The sequence below is a fragment of the Podarcis raffonei genome, chromosome 5, assembly GCF_027172205.1.
Source record: "Podarcis raffonei isolate rPodRaf1 chromosome 5, rPodRaf1.pri, whole genome shotgun sequence".
Classification (NCBI taxonomy): Eukaryota; Metazoa; Chordata; class Lepidosauria; order Squamata; family Lacertidae; genus Podarcis; species Podarcis raffonei.
Genome location: NC_070606.1, coordinates 77,822,004 through 77,836,334, shown reverse-complemented (window position 1 = coordinate 77,836,334; position 14,331 = coordinate 77,822,004). Strand labels below are relative to the sequence as shown.

The 14,331-nt window shown below is 45.8% G+C and overlaps 1 long non-coding RNA gene across 1 annotated transcript; it reads left to right on the top strand.

The window, feature by feature from the left end:
- Nucleotides 1–372: 372 nt before the first annotated feature.
- Nucleotides 373–13,866, top strand: LOC128414654 (uncharacterized). Its single transcript, XR_008330702.1, has 4 exons — nucleotides 373–479; nucleotides 5,894–5,956; nucleotides 8,492–8,644; nucleotides 13,333–13,866. It is a non-coding gene; the product is annotated as an uncharacterized LOC128414654 (long non-coding RNA).
- The last annotated feature ends 465 nt before the right edge of the window (nucleotides 13,867–14,331 follow it).

Here is a 14,331-nt window from a genome sequence, read left to right as displayed (position 1 = left end):
AATATTAGCAAACTTGCACAGGGTGGGGGGTCGGGAGAAGGGAACTTCACCTGCTGAACTTCTGCCTGTCCAGTTGTTGTTAAAGGAAATGTGTGTCTGTGTGTGGTGTTTTTTTTTTTTTAAGGCAATCCTTACTGACACAATTCACCATTCATCGGCAAAACCAGCTATTAGATTCGTTGCAAAGAAATCCATAAAGCTGCGCGGTGGGGAGAGAAGCGTCTATCTCTACAGCGCAGCTTAGAACAACCCCAAAATACGTTTGTTTGGGTTTTGTTTTTATTTTTTTAAAGTGAAGGGCTTCCCATCTCCCCATTGCTTATTCCAGCCCTGTAATGCGCGCGACCGCATCTCTTCTGCTGGGTTACCATAGAAATAGAGGCACGGCCAGAGACGTTTGCATTCAGCGAAGTGGCCGAGGAGCCAGGGCTTGATTGGTCGGTCGCCGCAGTAGAGGAGTGGCGGAGGGTCAAGGAGAGGTGAGCTCATGCGGGGGGCGGGCGAGCCGGAGCTGGCAAAATGCGCGCTGCAAAGGGGGCCGTTGCTGATTAGAGTCCTGGATCGCCCCCCCCTTTTTTCCTCTCTCTCTCTCTAAATGGAAGCGTTTAAGCAGCGATCTTTACAGAGACAACGCCGGCCCTCCGTTTTAACTCGCACGCGCCCAAGTTGCATGAGGAGCCTTTGAATGGGTCTCGGCCGCATGACATCTAGCGCCCTCTCGGGGGTACTGCAACCCTGCGGCGAAGGGAACGGCAGCGAGGGGCTCTTGGAAGGCTGGTCCAACCTTCCATCAATCGCGGAATTGCACGAGTTGGAAAGGGATCCTGGGGGTCATCTAGCCCAACCCGCTGCAAATGCAGGAATCTTTCACCCAACGTGGGGCTCGAACCCACGAGCTTGAGACTAAGAGGCTCTTAGCTGTACCTAGTGAGCTATCCTGAGTTCATTCCTGGACTCCATTTCCCTGATGAATACACCCCCGCTGCTTAATATCAGCTGCCTTTGCAGTGCAGGCCCAGGCACAACTCATCTCTCTGCATAGCAAGGCCCTTCGAAGGCGGAAAGTTAAGACGTTTTTGAAGCAAGTTTAAAATAAAACTAAAAATGCAGAGCTCTGGAAAAAAGCACCGCCTCACATTTTAGGCACCAAAGCTGCAGAGCTTTATAAACTTACCTGGGAGTAGACCTAGTTGAGCACACTGTAGGACCTGCTTCCTAGTAAATATGCATGGGGTTGCATTGGGTTCAATAAGGTTTACTATCATGTAGACCTGGACATTGGACGCGGGTGGCGCTGTGGGTTAAACCACAGAGCCTAGGACTTGCCGATCAGAAGGTTGGCGGTTCAAATCCCCGCAATGGGGTGAGCTCCCGTTGCTTGGTTCCTGCTCCTGCCAACCTAGCAGTTCGAAAGCACGTCAAAGTGCAAGTAGATAAATGGGTGCCGCTCCGGTGGGAAGGTAAACGGCGTTTCCGTGCGCTGCTCTGGTTTGCCAGAAGTGGCTTAGTCATGCTGGCCACATGACCCGGAAGCTGTACGCAGGCTCCCTCGGCCAATAAAGCGAGATGAGCGCCACAACCCCAGAGTCGTACGCGACTGGACCTAACGGTCAGGGGTCCCTTTACTTTTACCTTAGACCTAGACATTCTGACCTAGGGCAATCCCCATTGAACTTGGTGGGGCTTACTTCTGAGTAGATGATTGATTGATTAATTGCATTTATAACCTACTTTTCCTCCAAGGAGCTCAAAGTGTGGTACATAGGCCTCCTCCTCATTTGATCCTCACAACAACCTTGTGAGGTAGGTTAGGCTTGTAAAGAATTGCACCATTACTAGGCTTCTTTATGGGCAGCAAGGAGAGCTTTTCCTGTTATCAGGTGTTATGAAACGGGGTGGTGTGTGGGGTGGGGTGTTAGTTCCGAAAGGCAGTTTCCTACAATTATTTTAACCAGCAAAATATTTGTGCTTGCAAGATGAGTTTAAAGCATTTGACTGGAGTCAGGACTATTATTATTATTTAACTAAAGCACCTTGATTTTCTTATCGGAGGCTGTGGGATGTTTTCTGAATGGGCTGTAATTTCCACTCCATAGATCAATAGGTCAAGGATCAGAGATAGTTCTGTTGCTGCTACTGTTGTTTTTGGAACTTGAATGGGAAATTCGGGGAGGAAAAGAGAGGAGAGTTACTCGCCAGAGCTAGGGGCTGCAAGCTCTGAGGTGAGAGGCAGCACCAGAAACTGTCCTCTGGGGATCTGCTGAGGTAGTTCCTGTTTGCCCTTGATGTTGCTCTGCTTGCATATTTGTAAATAAAGCAAATATTACAATACCACCCTTCATATGTCTATGTGTGATCTCCAATACTATCTCATCTAAGAACAAAACTGAAACCAGTGATCCTGTCTCTGGAACTTCTCCCTGGCCAGAAGTAGGCAGATGTACACCATACCTTTCAAGCACATTGAATGCGCATTTCAAGCACACGTCTTGCCCCCAAAGCATCCTGGGAAGTGTAGTTTGCTTAGGATGCTGGGAATTGTAGTTGATTGAGGACGAAAACCACAGTTCCAAGGGTTCTTTGGGGGATGCCATGTGCTCTAGAAGCACATTCAATGTGTTCTAAATGTATGGTGTAGATCTGGCCTTAGTAACACTTGCTTGGGAGTAAAGCAGTTCAAATCAGGGTCAGCTGAGGTTAGGGTAAAGGAGCATGGCCCTATACCAGCCTTCACTAACTTTCTTTCCCCCTGCCTGATGTTTTGGTCAACAACTCCCATCAGCCCCAGCTGTGAAGTGAATACTTCCTTCTGCCTGCCCCTGGACCCTGCTGGGCTGCCAGAATGAGCATGGACCCTTCGCTGTGAACTGTGAGCTCCTGTTTGGCCAGTTACCTTGGCTAAAGCCTTGCAAGAGTTAGGGCAGCATCTCTGCAGAGCCTGCAACACATAGTGGGTCCCAACACTGTGGGATGTAGCAGCAGGGTGTACGTGCATGTGAGTGTGTGTCTTGTTGCAAAATGGCTGAGGCAGGCCTTGACCTCTAAGACACTCTATAGCAGAGCTTTCCAAACTTTTCATGTTGGTGACACACTTTTTAGACATGCATCATTTCACGACACATTCCGTTTTACTAGCAAACTGGAGGTTAAACTAACCTCTTTCCAGACCTGGGAGGAGCACAGGGAGTGTTTGCACGACAAACCTACACACTGCCAACACACTAAAGCAGAGGTTTTCAACATTTTTGGGTCCACAGCTCCCTTGACCAACTACATTCTTTCTGCGGCACCCCTGTGGGGCTCAGGATCCCAGTTATGTCACCCCTTGCCTGCAGAGCTGGCAGCCCCTCACTCTTTTTCAAACACCCTCCTTTGTGGAGGGTTCCCTCAGCCTCCTCTCCTTGGGAGTCCTCTGGGCAGCTGCTGCTGCCGCCCCTGGTCTCTCAGCTGCCCCACTGCAGAGAGAGGTGCCTCCTCCCACTGCCCCACAGGGGCCTGGGAAGCACCCCCTTGCCAGCCTCTGATCAGCCTAGGGAGCTTGTAGCCAGGGCTGCTGCAACAAACAGCTTTGCAAGCCTTTGGGAGGCAGAGACGCGAGAGGGCATCAGAGGAGGGAGGGACGGAAAGAGGGACAGAAGCCAGTGTTGGCCACAGCACCCCTGACCATCATTCAAGGCACTCCAGGGTGTCACAACACACTGGTTGAAAACCACTTGGTTGCAAACCAGTCCACTAAAGTGTCACGGCACACAGTTTGGAGAACTCTGCTCTATAGTTTTTTCTGCAACAGGCTAACATAGCTATCCCTCTGGCAGTTGTAAACCAAATGTATATTCCAAATAATATAGGGGCTATTAGCATATTTTATGATGCAGAAATGCAACAACAACAATAACACTTTTAGAGTGAAAACATCCACATTTTCCCCCATTCGTCTTCAAATGAAGAATGCTGAAGCCATGCTTAGATTTAACAAGAGCTCTTCAGACGGATCTTAACCTTACAAAAGAAAACAAAAGAAAAGTAATAAATGGGGCCAATCTATCTACCTATCTCTTCAGTGCTGAGGAATCTGATTACCCAACATATTAAAAGCATGACGACAGCTCGGTTATTGCTTTTTCCAAGCTGCAGATTGAGAGATTTTGTAAGATTGTTTGAAAAGGAAACAGTGGGGCGTGGAAGTCTTATTTGCTTGCTACATTTGCACCCCACCTTTCCTATAAAGAGCTTGAGGCATTGCACATGCCCCACCCCCCCAAATTTATTCTTGGAAGGACCCTGTGAGATAGGTTGGGCTGAGAGACAGTGATAGGCCCAAGATCATAGAGTCATCTTCGCAGCTTGGGGAAGATTTCAACCCTGGTCTCCCCTCTCCTAGTCCAACACTCTCTAATGTGGTCTCCTCAAGATGTTGTGGGCTACTAGCCCTGTTATGCTGGGTGGGGCTGGTATAAGTTCTAGACCAGAAGATCTGGAGGCTACCACCTCTCCTTACTTTAACCTCTGGTCTGAGGGGACTAATGTGATTTTATTCACAAAACTTCCACTCTTAATATCCAGTACTGACAATAAAGGGTTAATACAGAATTATACAAAAATACCAGCCAGGAGGGACAGGTGTTTGAAAATGGAAGTCATCAAACAGAGGAATGTTATTGGATAAAAAGACATTCTGTGTAGGGGAAATCGAGGACACTGGATTTTGTTGCGGAATTAGAGATAAATTAGAGATACAAGTATTGAAGGCTTCTAAACAAATACATGTCTAGATGGCGTGGGATGCCTCTAATAGGCAGTCCTTGAGAGCTGGGTAGAGCGGAGCTGCTGCTGCTGTAATTCTTATTATTATTGCAGGATAGTAAATAAACAGTCCATTCCAGGTTGGCTTATGTGGGAAGACCTGCTGGTCTGACCAGTTTAAGCACATTGGCACAGGTCTCTTTTCGGGCTCCATTTTGAACCCCAGGCTCCATCTTTGAGTGCATAAGCAGCTTCCTGGCTTCTGCAGGTACAGTGGGCAGATGCAAAAAAAGAACAGGACTCCTTACACTTTTAATAGCTGAGTATAAGAGGCAATTTCAGCAGGTGTAGCTTGCAGAATCATCATCTCTTCATTGCAATTATTCCCACCTTCTCCCCACCCCGCACAATGGAATGTTTCCCCCTTAGATACTCCTTAAATCTCTTCTGGGGTTTTCCCCAACCCTCCAGATCAGATTTAAGGATGGTACAGAACTCACATGGGGAGGAGCGGATGGGAATCGTGTTGCACCAGCACTAAGCCTTGTGCTTGTGCAGCTATTCCGTTGCATAATGCCCCATGTCTGCTGAAGGGTTCAGTATGTGGTAGATTTCCTACACCATGACATAGCTGTCAAGAGAATTACAGCGTGAGAATGAACCACACCTCAAACCCTTCTACAGGGCCAGGGTTAGTCTTAGCGCTGTCACCATTCCCAAATATTGGGCTGTATACTAAAATTCACCCAATACATTTTGCTGCCTGAGGCAAACGACAAAATGATGGCTCCTCACATTTCATGTACAAAAACTGACCGGAATTGTGGCTGAATCATACTTGGATGCTGTCAACATTGTCTTCTGCTGCACCTGAAGGCAGCAGTCTAGCTTAGGAGAAGCAGAGCAAGGCATTGTACGCACACAGTTCCCTCCTCTTCCCATCCAGGAGCTAACTCACTCTGCCTAATGGGAGGGCCGGCCCTGAGCCACACAGGAATGGAGAAGGACCACCATGCAGTTGCTCCCATCATCTCACAAATGTATAAATGACTTGAGACTCTGACTGCAGGCAAGGTCAACATTAAGGGCTGTTTATTGCGGTTTATTATTTATCTTGTTTATTACATTGATATCTTTCCTTTCCTCCAAGGAGCTGAAGGTGGCGTACATGATTCTCCCACTGCTCAGTTACTCCTGACAACAACCCTGTGAGGTAGGTTAGGCGGGGAGGCAGTAATTGGCCCAAGGTCAGTCAGTGAGTGGGGATTTGAACCCTGGTCTCCCAGGTCCTAGTCTGACACTTATAATCACTACACCACACTGGCTGTTGAAGAAATGCCTTGACTGGATGCATACAGGTTTATTAAGCTGTGATCATTTACATCAGGGGTCAGCAAACTTTTTCAGCTGGTCCACTGTCCCTCAAACCTTGTGGAGGGCCGGACTATATTTTTTTTGGGGGGGAAATGAATGAATTCCTATGCCTCACAAATAACCCAAAGATGCATTTAAAATAAAAGCACACATTCTACTCATGTAAAAACACGCTGATTCCTGGACTGTCCGCGGGCCAGATTTAGAAGGCGATTGGGCCGGATCCGGCCCCCGGGCCTTAGTTTGCCTACCCATGATTTACATCATCATTTTATTTCCAGGTTAAGAAAGGAATAGCTCTCCTTTCAAGATTTTTGTGATTACCCCACACCCCAGATGTTGGCTATCTTTCCACTCCAGATTTGATTCTTCATCTATTAATCCCCACCCCACCCAAGCAACTGCCAATTTAGGAAATACTCAGAGAGGACAGTAAACCTCCTACATCCCCAGTGTAAGCATTTTTTTATTTTGACAAAGCAGTAGAATGAGGCAGATCAAAACATTGACTGTAGTAAATTGTTAAGAGGATGAAAACAGCGAGCTTTTGGTGTGCTTTGGAGGAGCTGGTGAAAGGCAGAGAATCTATTTTTGGTGCAGTTAAAATTAATAGGATACATTTCAGTTTCCTCTGTGTATATAATTTCCCTTTAAATCTTAGCTCGTTGCTCTCCGGCTGTCTGTGCAACACAGAAATTATTCTTAGACTACTTATTATTCTAGCAGACTTCTCACCTCTATTCAGTGTGACTCATGGCTGGTTTACACCTGTATATTCATAAAACTAGATGACAGCTGCATTGTATGTTGATCTAAGTGTGTGAATGAACCGTCGCAGATCTAAAACCTTAGACAAATCTTTTAATATCAGGCAGTGCCACGCCTCCTCAAAAACAGCACTGAAGTCAATCCGCACAGTCAGCTGCTAGTCAAGTAACACAGAGCTATGTGTGAACCAGCCTTTAACAGGTTCTCAAAGACTTATCGGCTCAAGCAGCCCAAAGTGCCTTTAATTGCATTAAACAGTGTTGTTGTTTTCTATCCATGATCCACAACCCTTTCAAAAGTGACCATCGCCGGTCTCCACCATCTTAAGGTGAGCTGTTAGGCACCACTACAATGTTGACCACATGGCATATTTTACTTTCATTTATTGTCCTGTGTTTCTACCCCAGTTCTTTCTCCTGAACTTAGGCAGGAAGAACCAAATGCACAAATATAAGATAGGGGACACCTGGCTTACAAGCAGTACATGTGAAAAGGATCTTGGGGTTTTAGCGGGCCACAAGCTTAACATGAGTCAACATGAGGCAATAAAAAGCTAACACTATCCTTGGCTGCCTCAACAGAAGTCTAGTGTCCAGATCAAGGGAAGTCATAGTACCACTCTAGTCTGCCTTGGTCAGACCACACCTGGAATACTATGTGCAATTCTGGGCACCACAATTTAAGAAGGATGTTGTTGAGCTGGAATGCGTGCAGAGGAGGGCAACCAAGATGGTCAAGAGTCTGGAACCCAAGCCTTATGAGGAATGGTTGAAGGAGCTGGGAACATTTAGCCTGAAAAGGAGGAGACTGAGAGGAGATATATGGTAGCCATCTTCAAATATCTCAAGGGCTGTCACATGGAAGAGGGAACAAGCTTGTGTTCTCCTGCCCTGGGGGTAGGACTTGAACCAATGGCTTCAACTGGTAACAGGGGACAGGGCCTTTTTAGTGGTGGAGCCTTAGCTTTGGAATGCTGTTCCCAGAAAAGCTCACCTGTTGCCCACTCTGGTGACTTTCCACTGCCAGGCAATTAACTTTCCAGGCAGTTTAATTTGTGTTGATCTGTTTTACTCTGGTTATTTTTTATTCAGCTGCTATAGATTTTCTGTTTTTAGCTTATTTTTCTGTTTCACCATAAGCAGCCTTCATCCTGTGTTTGAAGGGCTGGGTGTAAGTTCTAATAAGAAAATAAATAATAATAAATGATAGAGAGAAGGCTAGCATGGGGGTACATTTTTACATTGACAGGAGCGATGACTGTTGTTAATGAATTCTTCTGTGCTACAATATTCCTGTTTTGGGGGATGGAGAGGAATGTTTCACTTGAGTGCTTTAGGAAGGAACATAGGGTGTTTCCTAAACACATGTGCTGTAATTCTCTCCATAATGGCATTCTCTTTGTTGTTCTCCATAGTTTTGGCAGCATAGTTGCCAACATAAGATGCTCGCAGACGGCATCTGTCGCATTTCCTTATCATAGTGGTATGTTTTCCCTTTCAGACTGCAAATATGCAAATATATTGTCAGTGTCTCTTTTCCCTTCCGCAATTCAGTTAGCTGGGGGCTTTCCCATAGAGTTTGACTTTCCCAAGTGCACTTATTTCAGAATTCAACCGCCGAGAACGTGCTCTTTTAAGCAAGAAATGCAGGGAATGCAATGCTGCAGAATCCGTCTCCTGTCAGCTCCTTCTCAGAATCAGCTGTTAAACAGACGACATGCTCCAAAAAAGAAACAGGCTGCCCGAAGCAGCTTTATTCCGTAAGTTGAAACATCCCATCTGTGCCACATAATTAACACTTTGTGAATACTAGAGGGCTGTGAACTTTGTACAGACAAGCATGGATTCCGAGCCTTGCTAACACAGATTGTTAAGCATGTCAGCTGCTGCCCTGGGCCAAGGCTTGAAACGGTTTTTAATTGCTTGATGGGCAAATCACTTTATTCAGCCTCCTTGAATTGAAGGGTGCATGCAGACGTATGTTGTTTAAATGGGCACTGGCTTTGGTCGGATGTAGCACAAAACTACGGTATAGTATTACATGCAAAAGCCTTGAACTTATGTGTTCTCCCCCTCCAGGGAAGGGCTTATAAGCTTTTGCTGCTATTTTTAACTAACTGCAGTTTAGCATTATTTCTGAACCTAGACAAACAGTGGTTACTCTTAACTATGTCTTATTAAAACAATCCAGTTTCATTCCATAGCTTAAGAATCTGGGTTCTGAGTGTGGGTGTAACACAACCAGTGCCGGCCCACCTATGAGGCAAGTTGAGGCAACCGCCTCAGGCAGCAGGATTCTCAAGGGCAGCAGACCTGGCCGACCAAGGAATGCATTGCCTGCTGCTGCTACGGTGCACCATTTTGTGGTTCGCCTCAGGTGCCAAAATGCATTGGGCCAGCCCTGAACGCAACTGTGGTTCATCAAAAATGGAAGTGAAAGTTTCTGATCCCATGTTGGAAGAGTGAGCGAGAAAATATGGGGATCCGATATTTGCCCAGGCGCATTCGCATAATGCTAAGCCATAGCTTAGCATTCCGTTTGAACAAGGCTACTATGGAAGTGCACTCACTGTGTTGAATGAAATTTCATAGCCAAGATCAAACCTGGGAGCTTGCTGCAGAACGTAAGGTAAAGGCACCCCTGACCGTTAGGTCCAGTTGTGGACGACTCTGGGGTTGCAGCACTCATCTCGCTCTGTAGGCTGAGGAGCCGGCATTTGTCTGCAGACAGCTTCCAGGTCATGTGGCCAGCATGATTAAGCTGCTTCTGGCGAACAAGAGCAGCACACGGAAACGCTGTTTACCTTACCGCCGGAGTGGTACCTATTTATCTACTTGCACTTTGACGTACTTTTGAATTGCTAGGTTGGCAGGAGCAGGGACCGAGCAATGGGAGCTCACCCTGTCACAGGGATTCGAACCACCCACCTTCTGATCGGTAAGCCCTAGGCTCTGTGATTTAGCTGCGGAAAGTAGCTGTGCACAAAACTAATAGGCTGGTGCTTTTGATGTCTTAGATTCACATCCTCAGAACAATTTCACTGTTTTTAAATGGATGTAAACATAAGGCAGTAAACGAACATAGAAATAAGTAGGCATTCACTTTGCACTTTCAAAAATAACAATGCAGGAAAAAAGAAAAGCAAGACAGACAGCTGAGATTGGTATTTGAATCACAGATAGGTATGTCAGCTGAATGTATTGTGAAGGTAGAATGCTGCTTCCACTAAGCCCTAGTTAAATGTCTGTTTGCATGAACCTTACACTTGTCTGTATCAATGAGTCTTATACCTGTTAAGTGTAAGACTAGAGAAGCTTTTGTTTGAATAATCTAGCTAAACTTCCTTGCAATATATATTTTTTTTAAGCAGCATTTGCTTGTGGATCAAACTATAAAAATCAGGAAAAGGGTGTTGGAAAATTAAGCAGCAATTTGGGGAAGAAGCAGTTGTGGGTTCATTTATTTATTTTGTACAGTCGTACCTTGGTTTCCGAACAGAATGCGTTCCGGAAGTCAGTTCGACTTCCAAAATGTTCGGAAACCAAGGCGTGGCTTCCGATTGGCTGCAGGACGCTCCTACAGCCAATCAGAAGCCGCAGAAGCCATGCCGGACGTTCGGCTTCTGAGGCAAAGTCCGCAAACCGGAACGCCTACTTCTGGGTTTGTGACATTCGAGTTCCGAGTTGTTTGTGAACTAAGCTGTTCAAAAACCAAGTTACGACTGTATTCTCCATTTACAATCATTTGAAGCTAAGCTCTTCTGAAATCGCTCTGGCTTACTTCCGAGTTACAGTGGTACCTCGCAAGACGAAATTAATTCGTTCTGCGAGTTTTTTCTTCTTGCGAGTTTTTTGTCTTGCGAAGCACGGTTTCCCATAGGAATGCATTGAAAATCAATCAATGCGTTCCTATGGAAACCGTCTTCAGACCAGGTCCGGGGACAGTCTGTCCCCCGACCTCTTCTGAAGGCTGGGGGGGGCAAGGGCTTTTCTTCCCACCGCCAGCCTTCAGAAGGCTGTTCTGAAGGCTGGCGGTGGGAAGAAAAGCCCTTCTCCCCACCTCCCGCCCCGCAAGCTCCGGGGACAGGAGGGCTTTGCTGCCGACCGCCAGCATTTTAAAAGCCAGCATTTTAAAAGAGGTCCCCGGAGATTTCCCTATGGGCTTTCTTCTTGCGAAGCAAGCCCATAGGGAAATTCGTCTGGCGAAGCACCTCGAAAAACGGAAACCTCTTTCTTCTTGCGAGTTTTCCATCTTGCGAGGCATTCGTCTTGCGAGGTACCACTGTACCTTATGGAACATCTTCAGGAGAGGAAAAGGATAAGGAGTAAACTCTACACAAATCTGGAGTGGAGTCCCTAAGATAGTTGGATGGTGCCTTGTACACCTCCTTCCAGTAACTCCTGCAGCCAAGTTGGTGCCAAACTTATTGCTCTGCTTCCCTTTGGACCACACGGAGGCCAAGAATGGGGTCTTGTTGTTTTGGCAGCCCAGAACCTCCATACACACTGCCCAGGCTTCCACCCCGGAGAGGTCATGTTGGTGCCGCTAACGCAGCAAAAACAATGTGGGAGGAAGCAGTTATGAGTTACTGGTCTCTGCAGCTACAGCAGGTGCTGTGATTCTCCAGCGGTTTGGCCTCCACTGGAGATGCACTGCATTGTCTCTTAAGACAGATGTAAAGAGGTGTAAAGCCTATTTACTAGATTGCCAAAATTCTGATCAAAAAGTTCTGTACCAAGTCACTATCTCTGAATAATGTTTCCGTAGTAGTTTTTTGAAAGGGAGCCTTAAAAATATGCTTTTTTTTGTAAATACTGGTCACAAATGTAGGTTTTGGAAGTCGCCAGCATGTTAACACTGTTACCAGAGACACCCCTAACCAAAGAGAGGGAAATATGGCAGCCACCTTAAACACTTACAATGCATTTTACCTTTATTCAAAGGGAAATTATATAGTGGCTGTGATCCAGAACACACCATCCCATCTTTATCAGATGGAAACTGAGCATAAAATCTGCCCATTGATGATTAAAGGGTGCTTCCAGAAATACAGTATAGGAAAGTCAGTACAGTAGTGGAGTCATTTTTTTGGCTGGCATTCTTGGGGGTTTTGCTCTCGTCGGAATTTCTCCTCCTTTTGATCAATTTGAAAAGAGAAGATGGTTCATTCGTCTAAAACATTCCTCTCCCTGGACTGTTCAAAGCCTTGTTTCATCTACTGCAGCAGCAACTCTCTCACCCACACAACCAAATGTTACAGATGGGAAGGGTTCTGCAGCGGTGATATTTCTTCTTCAACTCTTGTGTATTTACTTCCAGAGGTGTAAAACCGGTGGAGTTCCAATTTCAGCTGACTCACAGCTACTGGAAATCTTACCGTGGTAATAAATGACAGCCCTAGTTGAGGACTAAGGCAAAAGATGCAGATCCATTTCACTGGGTGGAATGTCCTGAAAGTGCTACAGGACTTTTGACCTCTGTTTATTGATACACAGCCTTAAGCTTCAGTCCTTCCATTTTACAAGCAGCCCTGGTGCTTCTTAAGCATTGGATCTAGGTCCTGTTGAGTTTCAGGTGGGATGTGGAAGAAGCAAAGTATTGGTACAGATTTAGGGTACCAGAATTTAGGGGTGCAAAAGTGTCCATAATTCCAAGAAGTTAGTGAATGTTGGAAATTATTGAATGCTAGAAATTACCAAATGCATGGAGTCTTCCCCTGAGATGGAAGCATGACAGATGTGTTGATGGTCCATCAAAAGATGCTTTGATGTATGAAACAAGGGGGTAACATGGGTGTTAGATTACACAGAGGAAAAATGTTGTCCTTTTAAAAAAACAGAGGTCTGAAACTGTTTCTGTTTTGCCAAACATTTTGGGGGAATTAATTTGATTTAAGGTTCGGCTTTTGTTCCTTATTTTATGTCATTTAATTGATTTTATTTTACACCACCACTATATTGTTGTTATGAATTTGGGGCAGTGGGGACAGGTTCCCTATAATCCTAACTTTAGTAAAGGGCAGAGTTTAGCTAATATTTGGAGCACGAAGGGAAGATTCCAGGCCAGTGAAAAATACAGGCTGAACCAGTTCTCCTGTTCAGGAGATTGCTGATAGCGATGCCATTAAGAACACAAGGAGAGATGGTCAGAAACAGAAGAACTGAGAGGGGGAGGTTGCCAGGGTTAACAGAGGGTGTGATGTCACTACAGGAAAAAAAGTGTGCTTTTAAAACAGAGGTTTCAGACCAGGGGTTTTGGGAAAGAAGAAGGGAGGGGCCAGAACTCCTATGAGAACTCCTATAGAACTGTGGATTTGGAAGGGGCCCCAAGGGTAGGACAATAATATTCTACTTTTTCCTTTTTTTTAAGGATATAGTCAGGGCCTGCACGATTCCCTGGGGAAGAGTCTGACTTGCCAATTCCTTTTTCTTTTTTTTTTACATTTAGAAGAAGCAGAATACACTACCTGTTGGCCACCTTGCAAAACTGAAGGAACTTTGAGCAAATGGAAAGTGGACACCAGTTTAGGCCACACCAGAAATACTGGTCTATCTGGTATGAAAGAGGACATTTGGAGAGGCTTCAGTAATCCCAGCCATGTAGCTAAGTAGTGTGTGGTGGAAACCCCCGGACTTGAGCTTCTTCATGCTCAAACACATGGCAGTAAAGTCACAATACCCAAATGAAGCACACTTAACTCTGTCATAAGCTGCAACATTCTTAAGGGTGCACCCCCAATATTTCTGCTTTATTGACGTCAGAGGAAGCACAATAAAAGTGGGAGAAAAAACACCCAGGAACATTTGTGGTATATATAAAAAAATAAATCATGGGATTTCAGCAGAAGGCTATGGGACATGTACTGACTGGAAATGCAACAGGGTGACTTCATCCAAACTTTTGCAGGCACCTGGGTATAACTGTTCTGACACCATCATGAGCTCAAAGCATCATGGATGAGCAACAAAAAGGACGTCTGGAGGACCCTTAGGCATTGCTAAAATAAACGCATTACCACAAAAGAAGATGCAAATCTGCATGTGCCAATTTGTATGTATAATTCCAAATCTAGAAACATTCGCTGCAATTTCATTAAACTATAATGCCCCTCACCATAACAGGGAACAAGACTATGATGTTTGTGCCTGCTTAGTTTTGCAACCCAGGGGTGAAGTGTTTGTGGGCACCTTCAAGACCCCTGCTGCTCTTCCTTCTTACAGTTCTTTATATTTCAACCAGAAAGCCGGTGTGGTGTAGTGGTTAGAATGTTGGACCTGGCACCTAGAGATATGTGATGAAGGTGCCAGGCGAGCCTTCCTGGGGAGAGCACTCCACAAGTGGTGAGCCACCACAAAAAAGGCCCGTTCTCATGTTGCTGCCCTCTGGACCTCTTGAGGAGGAGGCACATGAAGAAGGGCCTCAGATGATGAGCACAGGATCCGGGTC